This window comes from Macaca thibetana, chromosome 7 (assembly GCF_024542745.1).
Source record: "Macaca thibetana thibetana isolate TM-01 chromosome 7, ASM2454274v1, whole genome shotgun sequence".
Taxonomy (NCBI): domain Eukaryota; kingdom Metazoa; phylum Chordata; class Mammalia; order Primates; family Cercopithecidae; genus Macaca; species Macaca thibetana.
This window is the reverse complement of record NC_065584.1, coordinates 81,571,951-81,583,672: the sequence shown is the minus strand read 5'-3', so window position 1 is coordinate 81,583,672 and position 11,722 is coordinate 81,571,951. Positions and strand designations below refer to the sequence as shown.

Here is an 11,722-nt window from a genome sequence, read left to right as displayed (position 1 = left end):
CAAAAGTCATGTTGAAATTTAATACCCAATACAACAGTATTAAGAGGGGGTGCCTTGATTAGGATTAGGCCATGATTGGGATTAGCACCTCGAAAAAGACCTAGAAGGAACTAGCTAAGCCTTTTTTGCCCTTCCACCTTCTACCATGGGAAAGCGCAGCAACAAGAAACTATCTTGGCAGCAGAGAGCCTTCAACAGACATCAGTCTGCCAGCACTTTTATCATGGATTTCCCAGCCTCCAAAACTGTGAGAAAAAAAAATTTCTGATCTTTATAAATTACCCAGTCTCTGGTATTTCATTATAGCAGCACCAACAAACTTTAAACAAGTCACTAAACTGGGTTAACCTCAGATTCATGTGAACAGAAGGAGAGAAGCAGAATGCATATGAACAGCAAGAGAAAATGGACATCTGGACCACTTCTACTGTGGTGAGTAACCTCTGGTGATAACTGGATGCCACAGATTTAAAATAGCCAGAAGCTCCATTGGCATGTGTAAACTCTAAGCTGCCATAAGGCACAAAAGAGTTGTACCAACCAGACAACAACAATCAAAGGGGGGTTGGAGGTGGAACAACTGAAAGCGACTGGAAGATCACTTTTATTAAGAGCTGGGTGGCCACGAAGAAGGAATCTAATTAGTGGTGATGGATTCACTTCTTTTAGGGCTGTTTGATGGGAAAGAAGCTTCTAAAGAACTCTTGAAAACTTACAATTATACAGTAAGATGGACAAATATGAAGCTTTGGATGGAGTGGCTCATTCTTGTAATCTCAGCACTTTGGGAGGCTGAGGTGGGGAAACCGTTTGAATCCAGGAGTTTGAGACCAGCCTGGGCAATATAGTGAGACTCAGTCTCACTATTAATTAGCCGGGTATGGTAGTGAATGCCTGTAGTCCCAGCTACTCAGGAGGCTGAGTGATCCCAGGAGGTTTAGGCTGCAGTGAACCATGTTTGTAACACTGCACTTCAGCCTGGGCAACAGAGAGAGGACCTTCCTCAAAAAAAAAAAAAAAAAAAAAAAAAAAAAAAAAGGACAAATATTAGATTCAATCCCACTGGCAAAATTAGATCCTAAGTGCAAGTACATGCAGTTTCATTTTACTATTCTCTCTACTCTCTTGTGTGTTTGAAAGTTTTCACAAAATGTAAATGAAAAATAAACAAATTATTAATCAATAGTAGCTAACAATAGCAAAGAAAATCTGTCAGTTTCAAAATGTTCTCAGTGGGGCATCAAGTGGACAGATGTACTCCTCAAATCCCCACCGAAGTGGTATTTTTTTCTTAAAATAATATTCATTGAGAAATACAAAAGCAGCCCCCATTTTGAGTGGACCCACTTCTATAATAGAGTATTGCTGCTTTTTCTGTTAAACTGGAGGGTTTTTTATACATTTTAGCATATTCTCTGCAAATATATTCATAATTTTTTCATAAAGAAATAGCATGAGCAATACTGGTTTTCAGATGAGCTATCTATGGAATTAATCTCTCAGCCTTTTAGAAACCTATCGTGAGAGGCCTGCTTCCTCTTTTTAATTTGTGATCTTTCCTGAGACTCTTATACAGAATGTAACTCACTTGTGTACACTTATATGGAGTGATAAAGAAAGGATTGTTACACAACTAGATATAATTTTGCATCCACTAAGTCAAAAGGTGAGACATTTCAGATTGCTGGCAAATTTATCATTGCTCCTGACATTGTACATAGTTTGAATAAGAAGGCTCTTTTTGCTTCAAACTGTTTAAAAAATGAAAAAGGAGTTAGCAAGACCAAAGCAAATATTAATTCTTTTCTGTTTCAAATCTTTTTCAGGCGTGTATTGATTCTAAACCAACTCAGCAATTTAATTAGAAATACAAGATTTTCTCTTTCCCTTAGGTTCAGATCAAATTTACCATTTTTTCCCTTATATTTTCTTATGCTGAAACTATAAACATCAGCAAAGGCCTGAACTCCCAGGTATCCTTTAATTTAATTCTGGTGTAGTTATGATCTAAATATCAGAGATGATAACCCAGCTACTTTGCTCCACCTCAACTTGCCCCAGGGCAAATGATTGGTGAAAATGTGTGCACAAGGGGAATAAATAAAGCTGAAACCCCACAGACTCCACAACCATCGCCACTCCCAGTCATTTACCGGTATTTTCTTAGAAAATCTACCTGGGGAATGATGAATGAGGCATTTAGAATAATTTCTATTCATCAGTCCCAATAGATCATTTTTGTTTCTTTGTAAACACAATTCAATTTTTTTTAGAACTCTTAATTAACAGAAAAAGAAAGGAAAAAAGTTGATGAAATGAATTCAAACAGATATTCAATTTTGAAGCAAAATATAAAAACATACTTGATTGTATTTGGGGGTGCTCTAACTAAAGCTGGGCTAATTACTGTGGGTTTTTGTTCAAAGGCAAAACATTTTATTTATCATAGCCTAGGAATTCATAAATAGTAGAGCAGGGAACATATTTATCTAGTGACTTGAAATGGCAGAAGGAACTCATGGTCAAGGAAGGCAAGGGACTCTTGGGTTGCTGCCAATAGGAGGCTGTGAAAGGCCGGAAAATACATTGATAACTGGGCGTTTGCATCCCCTGGATTCAACACGACCAGATAAAAGCATATGACTATCCACAGCAGTCAGGCCAAGAGACCGGAAAAGGGGAAGAAGGTTCCAAGTACAAATTGTACTCATTTATTTAATCCAGTAAGCCAATCAGACTATAATATGTAGTGCATCTTTATTACTTCCAGATGTGCATGTATTCTTCCCCACGTTGTCAACATGATGTCAGATCACAGAGGATTCCAGTCTAGTGACTGCTTCTTGCTTGTAGTAAACAGTAACTGCATAAGACTGTTTCACCAGCAAGTACAAAGAGGAGAAAAGGACATTGCTCAGAATCCTACAACACATTAAATATTAATCCTATAGCTTCACGGTTAAGAAAGCAGACTCTGAAACCACATTTCCTGGTCCCACATCAGAACTCCAAAATGTCCTACACTTAAGCAAGTTAACCAAGGTCTCTTTGTCTCAGCCTCCTCATCCGTACAGCAGGAAAAGTCCTACGAATACACCACACAGGACTGTTCTGTGGGTTAAATGAGCTGTTACAAACAAGGCCCTTAGAAGTGCCTGACTTACAGTGAAATTTCAATAATCATCTTTATGGTTATTGCAAATCCTCCTCATCACTTTTGTTCTCCTGCCTCTTCCTTTCAGATATCAAACTAGGGAGGTGAAATGCATGAGACCTCCTTCCCCAGCAAAGATGAATTTCACAAACTTTAAAACATCTAAGTAGATATTATGGTTCTCCAGGATTAGGCATAAAGAAAAAGAGCCTAAGAAATAATAGAGACTTGAAAAAGCACAAAGAAAGCCTCAGGGAGCAGAGAAGCCTGGAGGCAGAGAGAGAGAGACATCCTGAATGCCAGCAGGAATTAGAAAATAATATAAGGAGAGAAACAACTGCCTAACCAGGAGCAATGTGGAAGGTAAACCTGAACCATCCGCATGGCACCAAAGCAAAGGCAGTTGTTATTTTTGCTTGTTTATTTTGAAGACAGTTTTTTTTTTTTTTTTTAAGTATGAGTGAGAGTGGGAAGGGGTGAAGTAAATTACTAACTTTTGGGTTTTTTCTTACTCTTATTTATTTCTGTTTGAGAATTTGCTCCCCATTATAATTTTTCAGGAAAATAATGGCCACCCTCCAAAAAAACCCAAACAAACAAACAATTCCCAAACCTGAAGAATGTTTGCAATTGACATATGGACAAGACAATAGAAGAAACAGCACAGGAGGTCACAAAGCTGGAATTTCTCTCTTATTAAGCCATAACTTATAAAGTAAATGAAAATTGAGCTCACATTGCTCTTCCTCTATTAGTTATTTTCTGGAAAGCACTAGGGCAGGAAATTTTAGCAACTAGTTTTTTTTCTATGTCAGAGAATATTCAAAAAAGTTTATTATTACTTGCTTTACTTCTCTGTTGAACAATAACCAATGATATTTACATCCTTCCAAATAATTACCAAATATCTCACAGAACATCTGGAATTCTGCAAAACATGACAAAATGAACGATAAACTCAGAAAACTTCCCTAAAATGAATCAAGCCCCTCCACTCCTGTCACAACTGTTTACAAAATCTGACTTTCCACCAGACATAGCATCTCTTTTCATTTTGTTTTCCTTAAAAGAATAATTTTAGAATACCTTTAGCCAGTGTGTTTTCCATGTTTTGAAACAGAATTCCAAATAAATTTCTCATGAACTAGAACCTTTATCAGGCACTTGTAAACACTCCACGTGTTGACTGATCTAGTAATTCACCCATGACTGATGGGCCGTTCTCTACAGTTCATTTGTAGCTTTTCTATAGTTAAATTAATACTAACTACAAACTTAGCAGTTACTTGTAATGCACGTTATCTTTTCTCTACTATGCCCTCAATACCTTTGAAAATCTCACACACGGGATAGAATTATATAAGAGGTTCAGGACTGTAACTCCAGAAAGTATGCATTCAATTGTCTGAATTATGCCCTAATTCTCTTTCTTTCCTAATGCTCTATAAATACTACATCCCTGTGAAACCAATCATTTTTTAAAATACAAATGAAAAGACATGTGAGGAATGTTTTGTATTTGTGTACTTAAATAAAATATTTCTCCTTAGCATCCTGCATTCTTTCATCAAGAAAAGTATTTAGTCAAAATAAAATTTTACATCACTAACTCCCTCAGCAAATAAACTACTTTTAGATCCCCAAAGTGACTTTTACTACCTATTTTTAAAAATACTCTTTGACGTGATAAAAACTGTATCTCAAAGGAGCAAGGGCAAATTAGCCTTTGATTAGAAAGCAAATAAATCATCATTCTTTCTTTAAATCATCGTCCGTAAGTAAAAATTGATGTATACATTAAGATTTTTAATGTATTTTTCTTGAAAATAATAACAATAATGTGAAACATATATTTTATAGTTATGTTTATCCATTGAATCCACTGTGTCCCAAACACTGTATGAGGCATGGAGTCTCAAGAAATGAATAAGATCCAGTTCTAGGCACTGGTGAGTTTCCAGTATCACAGGAGAGAGAAAGAAAATCAACCATCACCATATGGTTTGATTAATTCTGTGCTAGGGGAACATGTGGGACATCATAGAAGTGGGGCACTCAGTTCAGCTTCAGGAAGAATTGGGGGTGATTCAGACCAGTTATACAGTCAACAATTACTCAGCACTTACTGAAATATTTTCCTGGAAACAGGAAAATGTTCTTTAAGCAGAGCCCAGCAGGCTTTTATTTAGTTATCTACATAAAAGGTAACTATATTGATAATGAGGGAGTACAGAGATTGAGAGAAAATTATATGCAAAGGCATAGAGGAGAGAATATGCAATGTTTAGGAGACTCTAAAAATATTATCATGGCTGGATAATAAAGTGGTATATACAAGAAGAGTCACTGTATGCATGTTCTTTGATGTCATCCTAAGGATTCTGAAGTTCATCTTGAAGGAGAAGGTCCAGATAAGCCACTTATCAATTTATTGCTGTTCAGCTCCAAATCCACCCTTCTTTTCCCTGCTTGTGATATTGGAGCATTTTTCTTATGCCTTATTACTAGAGGATGCTAGAGGGTGATAAAGGGACCCTGTTCCCACATTCTGGTGTACATTTTTATGGCAGGATTCTGACTACTTCCGAGAATGGCTGTCTATAGAGTCCAGCCAGAACATCTCAGAGAACTTCTCTGTCATGCAGTGGCCCAAGTTCACACCCTTCTCAGTGAAGACTGAATATCAGTCATGGTAGGGGCACAGGACCTCTTCCAGATTTGTTCTTATTCTACTTGAATCTTCTTAGCAGCGGCCACTCCCTATCCTCTCTAGATCTCCTAGTCCAATAACTCTAATCCTCTGTTATGGTTAATAAGTCTTAATATTGGACTATTTTTGTTCAAATTACTGTATTTATGTTTCCTAATTAGTTTCTGAATTGACTCAGAATTGGTACTGAGAGAGGTCCCAGGAGATAGATCTGCAAAGATATGATCTGGGAATTGGTTTGGTTTTGCCTCTGGTCTTGAGCTGAGTGCTGAGCTCCTCAACAATGGGAAGTGGATGTTACTAATCTACGGCATGCAGTGGCATCACAAGTACTCAAGTTGTCACCTGTGGTTGCTTGTGATGAGGTGCCAACTGAAGCATGTGCATTGGGAGTCCAAATAACTGCAGCACTTGACCCTATGACAGTAATCCAAGGATTACTAAAGAATTAGGGTGTGTGATGAATTCTCCTGAGTGCACTAGAGTGCTTAGAGAAAGACAATGACAAGCTCAGGTCCTTTAACTGTCAGTCAAGGTTTGCGAACCAGAATCCCTTCTTAATTATAGGTATTAGATGCTATCACTGAAAATCAAAGGTAACATTTATTTGTGTATGGTTTTATTAATATTATTTACAACAACAGTTGAATTCACAATATCACAAATTTCTTTTGTGAATGTTAGGATATTGGTTGGGAAAGCATGAGACCTTAAAAGTCTGACTTGTGATATATGGTTGGACTCAAATGAAACTGACATTCTCTAATCCCAAATCGCTTTGAATCTTCTTTGCCGGTGAAAGTAATTGCCCTACCTCGTCAGAGGAGACTAGCTTTTCTGTGCTTAAAAGCCCTGTGATCATCCCACCTGGATCAGATATATTAAAAGGGGATACTCATTCTCCTAAATACCCTCCACCTTGCAAATTTCTCATGCTGCCACTGGACCCACAAGTAGGTTGAAATCTCAGCATGCTCAAGGTGGGAGAGGTACATGCTATGATTGAGGATAAAATAGCTTACAAACCAAATATGTTACTAGACTTTGCTTACATATATTGGCAGAAACCTGAAGAGTATGGGAGTAGATTCTAAGGGTGTTAGAAAAGACCAAGGAGAGTGAAAGGTAATGCTAGATCTAACTGAATTAATTGATATATCTGTACTTACTAGAGACTATGGATTTAATGTGTTAGCTCTCAAGCTGAAGATGGCTCTAACAGCTTAATTGGCTGGTTAGCTAAAATTTGGACTCAATGATGACCAGCTGTTAATGAGCTCAGACTGCTCTGGTATAAAGTATAGGAGGGAATCTAAAGTCTTGAAGATACATGTGCAACCTGCATACCCATCGGCAGCTACATTCCACAAGAAGACCCGGGAAACATTTCTTCATTGAAGCATTGAGAAATACATTAGAAAAGAGAGAATCTGCATCATGTAGAACTCTATGGATGTTCTTTTTTATAGAATAGGTATGACCCTAGGGGTGGGACTCTGATTAATCCCTCAAGTTTGAGGGAAGATATTGGTGTAAGAATGTAGGATAGAATGTAAGTGGTAAGAATAGAAAGAAATCAAATAGTAAGTTAGGCCTGTAATGCAAGTGAAAAATTTACAAAAGCTTAAACTAAGGTAGGAAAAGTGAGGATGGAAAGAAAGAAATGGATGCAGAAAGTAATTGGTCAGTAGACTACATACTACTTAGACTTCCATCTAACATAGGAATGAGAAAGAATGAGTCCAATCTACTTCCACTTTTCTCATTGTCATTAGATGATGATGGGAATCATGTTATGATTCAGAATAATTTGAAACAAAAGAAGCAGAGTGTTTTAGAAGAAAATTTGTTTTGGGATATTTTGAGCTTACAAATTTAGGTAGAGTTGGGCAATTGTATATGCAGATCTGGACATGAGAGAAATCTGAGCTCAAAAAAGAGTTGTAAGCATAACTACTGTGTAAGTCAAAGTCTTAAATAGATGTGAGATCATTTGGATAGACTGTGTAGAAAGGACAGAAGAGAGGGCAGAGAAGAAACCCCAAGGAAACTTGTATTTAGCGGGTGGGTAGAGAACAAGAAAACCAAGAAACACGGAGAAGGGCAACCAGAAATGCAACTGAAGAAACACGAGAGAGCTCAACATGGGGTCACCAACAGTGAAAGCACCACAGAGATGCCTTGAAAGAATATTGATGACCTTAGCAGGTCACAGAGGACAGGGGACTAAAGACAGATTTTAGTGGGTGAGAAGTGACCAAAAGGTGAAGAAGTAGAAATGCTGTGGTAGACACCGTGCCCACACTAAAACTATTCTCAACCTTCTTCTCCCTTACCCATCTCCACACTATAAGCTATAACACCAAATATCTACTCTCAGAATCTCCTTTGCAAATAGGGATCATTGCTTATAGGCAATAAACTCTAAAGAGAAATCTGCTGTGAGTCTTTAGGGATATTTATTTTTTCTCTTAAAGATAGTCACTGAAGAGGAAAGGGGACAAGGTATGGAGGGTGAAGAGCACTGGCTATATTCCTACTTATGTATTTGAATTCAGCTGTGATGTTGATGCTGTGGCAGCCGTGTAGCATTATGAGGTAACAAATTTACATAGTAAACGAATCATGTTAAGGATGGCAAAATTGTAAGATGGAAAAAGAGTGTCAATCCTTAAGGACACAAGAGGCCAATACAAGCAAAAATTTAACTCCAGATTTTTTGGTTTGTGAAAAGAATAAATCCTTATTTGTTTTGCCTTGGCTGTTCAGGTTTTTGACAATTTGCAGTACAAAGCATTCCTAGAGACCCTCTTAAAAATCTTTTTTTGTGAGAGTAAACAGGACAGTAACTGGGACATAGGACTTGAAATTATGGGAAGGTGTTTTGCCTTTTTTGTTTGAAGATTTGGGTATTTGTTTACATTTTATTTTTTATTTTAGGAAGAAATGTATCTGGGCTAACTTGTAAGCTGAAGAGAAGAAATCAACAGAGAGGAAGAAAATGAATGTATAGGAAAGCAAGATAATGCATGATGGAGAAAAGTCTCAGATAAGACTAAGTGATGGACAGTAAAGGTAAGAGATTAGCCTCATATAGATGGAGAGAAACATCTCTTCCTCTAGGGTACAGAGATAAATTTGGGGAAAAAGTAGGAAAGAAAGGCAAAGGGAAGCTGAGAGAATTGTCATTTTATTACCCTGTAATAGTTCCCAGATCAGCCAACCTTGCCATTCAGTTCTACTCACCCTGCCTAGAAAGTCTTTTCCACTCTGCCCAGGATCCAAACCAGTTCCAAAAAATCAAATCTCAGTTAGACTAGGGATGGATTAATTTCTCACACCTCCCTCCTCCCCACAAGCTACTTTGCAGTTTAGTACAGGATTTAGTACAAAAGAATAAATCTACTAGTAGAAATGAAGGCAGGCATTGGGAAAAGTAATTTCAAGGACCTTCAATCCAGGCCTATAATAGGCAGTGACCTACTTACCCTGCAGGTAAGACGAGTCCTGCCAAAAGACTCAGCATGTGCTTCTGTACTGTCCAGGAATTTAGAAAGGTGATGTGAGATCCCTGGGCAAAAGATGCAGTGTCAGAACAAGTTTGACTTTCATTATTTGTATCTCTGGGTTATCTTTGGCTGCAGTGATTTAGTATTCTAAAATGAAACCTCAGTAGCACTATGTAAAACAAAAAACAAAAAACAAAAAACAAAATAAAAAAAAACCTGACTTTTTGTCTACAATGAATGTGGGAGCAAAAAGTCAGCTACTGCTGAACTTTGCTGCTCACCTCAATTGAGTCACTAAGTTTGCACACTACTTATTGACCTTGAGGTTTAGCAATTGCAAAGGCTGATTTGATCAAAGATGGAACAAAATGTCTTATATTCTGACCTCTAGTAGTCACTTTGTCTCTTTCTAGATTTTTAGCATCATAGCAAATGACCCAGTCTTTCACATAGCTGGTAAGTTCTCCATTGTAATTCTCAGGAGCAGGTTTAAAAACAATGCAAAGCTTCAAGCCTCTCCTCTTGGCTGGTAAAGAACTTTCAGGGAACCAGAATCACTGCTACCATTCACCCTCCTATCCCTGGAATTGGCTTCAAAGGACTCTGTAGCCTCACATTAAACAGGTCTTAATACACAGCTCTTGCAAGAGGGTTCACATGATCTTATGAATTATTATTCATGGATGGGCTGTTTCTAAGCCAATTCAAGGGCATACTGTACTTTACAAAGCCAAAGCTCACACCCTAAGCGTCTACCCATTCCATTCAATTCTAAGCATTATTCAGTGCTTATAAAGAGGAAAAAAAAGTAGTGATGACTCTTTATACCCTTATTATAGACTCCAAGGAATAAGTGGGTGTTTAGCCCCATTTTAAGAAGGCAAAGAGAAAGCTGTTAAGTGCCAATTAGTAAGTTAACTTTCTCAGATATAGTGCCAGAGCCATCACAACCTCCCCTGTGCAAAAAGGAGAAAGTCAGAAAGCCGAGCATGTGATATGAGAAAGTTTTCCTGAAAGGAGATGTGGATATTACTAAGGACTGACAATGTTGAATTCTGTCTGAGCCCTGTGCTCTTGGAAAATAGCTACGGTCAAGAAGTGCTCCCACGCTTTTGTGTTCTAGGAAATGGCTTCCTCTAAAGAAACACCCTTTCCAGGATGACTTGGAGAAGACTCTCACAGATGACCACCTTGTTTACCAATGACAAGGATAGACACAGACCCTCCAAATTCCCATTCATATTACCTGAACTGTTTGTCCTCACTGGCCAATCTGGACAAAATACCCAGTAGCCTAATTCATTCCAACTTCCAGGCTTCTCTCCTCTCCTCAGGACCCTGAACTTTGAGCGACCTTCAGCCTGTGCCTGCATGGGAATGTGGAACAGTGCCTCCTCAAAGACCCCCTCCCGAAAATTAACTCACTCTAAATGCATTCTCTCATCAACTGTACAGTCACACTACCTACTTGTCCCACGTCCCCCCGTCATAGTTCTTCCTAGCCTTGTTTATTTCTCCCTATAAAAAGTCCTTGAACACATGACCTTCGAGATGCTTAGAGACCTTCTTGATTGAGCATTTTCCCTATTGCTTAAGCCCCTCCTGCTTTTGCAAAGGTCCTTCTCCCGCATTGCAATAATTGTTTCAAATAGTCTCTTCTTACCTACGTCTAGATTTGTCTTTATTTGGCAAGACTTAGTTTAGTTGGCTTCATGTCTTTCTTCATAGAGAGCAGGTTAATCCGCAACCATGTTGCTAAACTAAAATCAAGGCCCAGAAAGGTGAATAATCTGAGGGAGCATACTCTACCTCAAAACTCAAAGAACTTTGCTGTCTGATATAATTTGTGACTAACTTTGTACTGAAAAAGATAGTACGATATAACCTGTGCATGTTATGAAGCTGTCACATAATACAAAGCAGGAGGAGTGAGGAGACAGTGTGATAAAGTGTGTCACTTAGCAGGGCAGCATGATATAGAGAGAACCATCCGTGGCCTGCAGATCAGGCACCCCACGTTCCTGTCCCACCTCTACGAAATGACCTTTGGAAGATGACTTATTCTCTTTGGGGCCTCTGTAATTTTATCTGGAAAATGAGGGGATTGAACTTCATGATCTCTAACCTCCCTTCCAGCTCTAGAAGTCTATGATTCTAAAACAATTTAGAGTAAATCATAAAGATAAACCTTCAGGCAGTCAGATCAGCAAAGGTGACTGCAAAGAGGGCTACATGGTGTTATGGCCAGGGCCGTAATGAGATTTGTAATTAAATATAACAACATGGGGTCATAATCAGATCTCATGCTTCAGAAACCACATTAATCATGATAGGGATCAGGCAGGTCAC

At 38.2% G+C, this 11,722-nt stretch overlaps 1 long non-coding RNA gene across 1 annotated transcript; it reads left to right on the top strand.

Annotated features, from left to right (window-relative positions):
• The first annotated feature begins 318 nt into the window (after positions 1-318).
• On the top strand, positions 319-11,441 carry LOC126958118 (uncharacterized). Its single transcript, XR_007727111.1, has 3 exons — positions 319-432; positions 8,805-8,939; positions 10,497-11,441. It is a non-coding gene; the product is annotated as an uncharacterized LOC126958118 (long non-coding RNA).
• Positions 11,442-11,722: the final 281 nt, after the last annotated feature.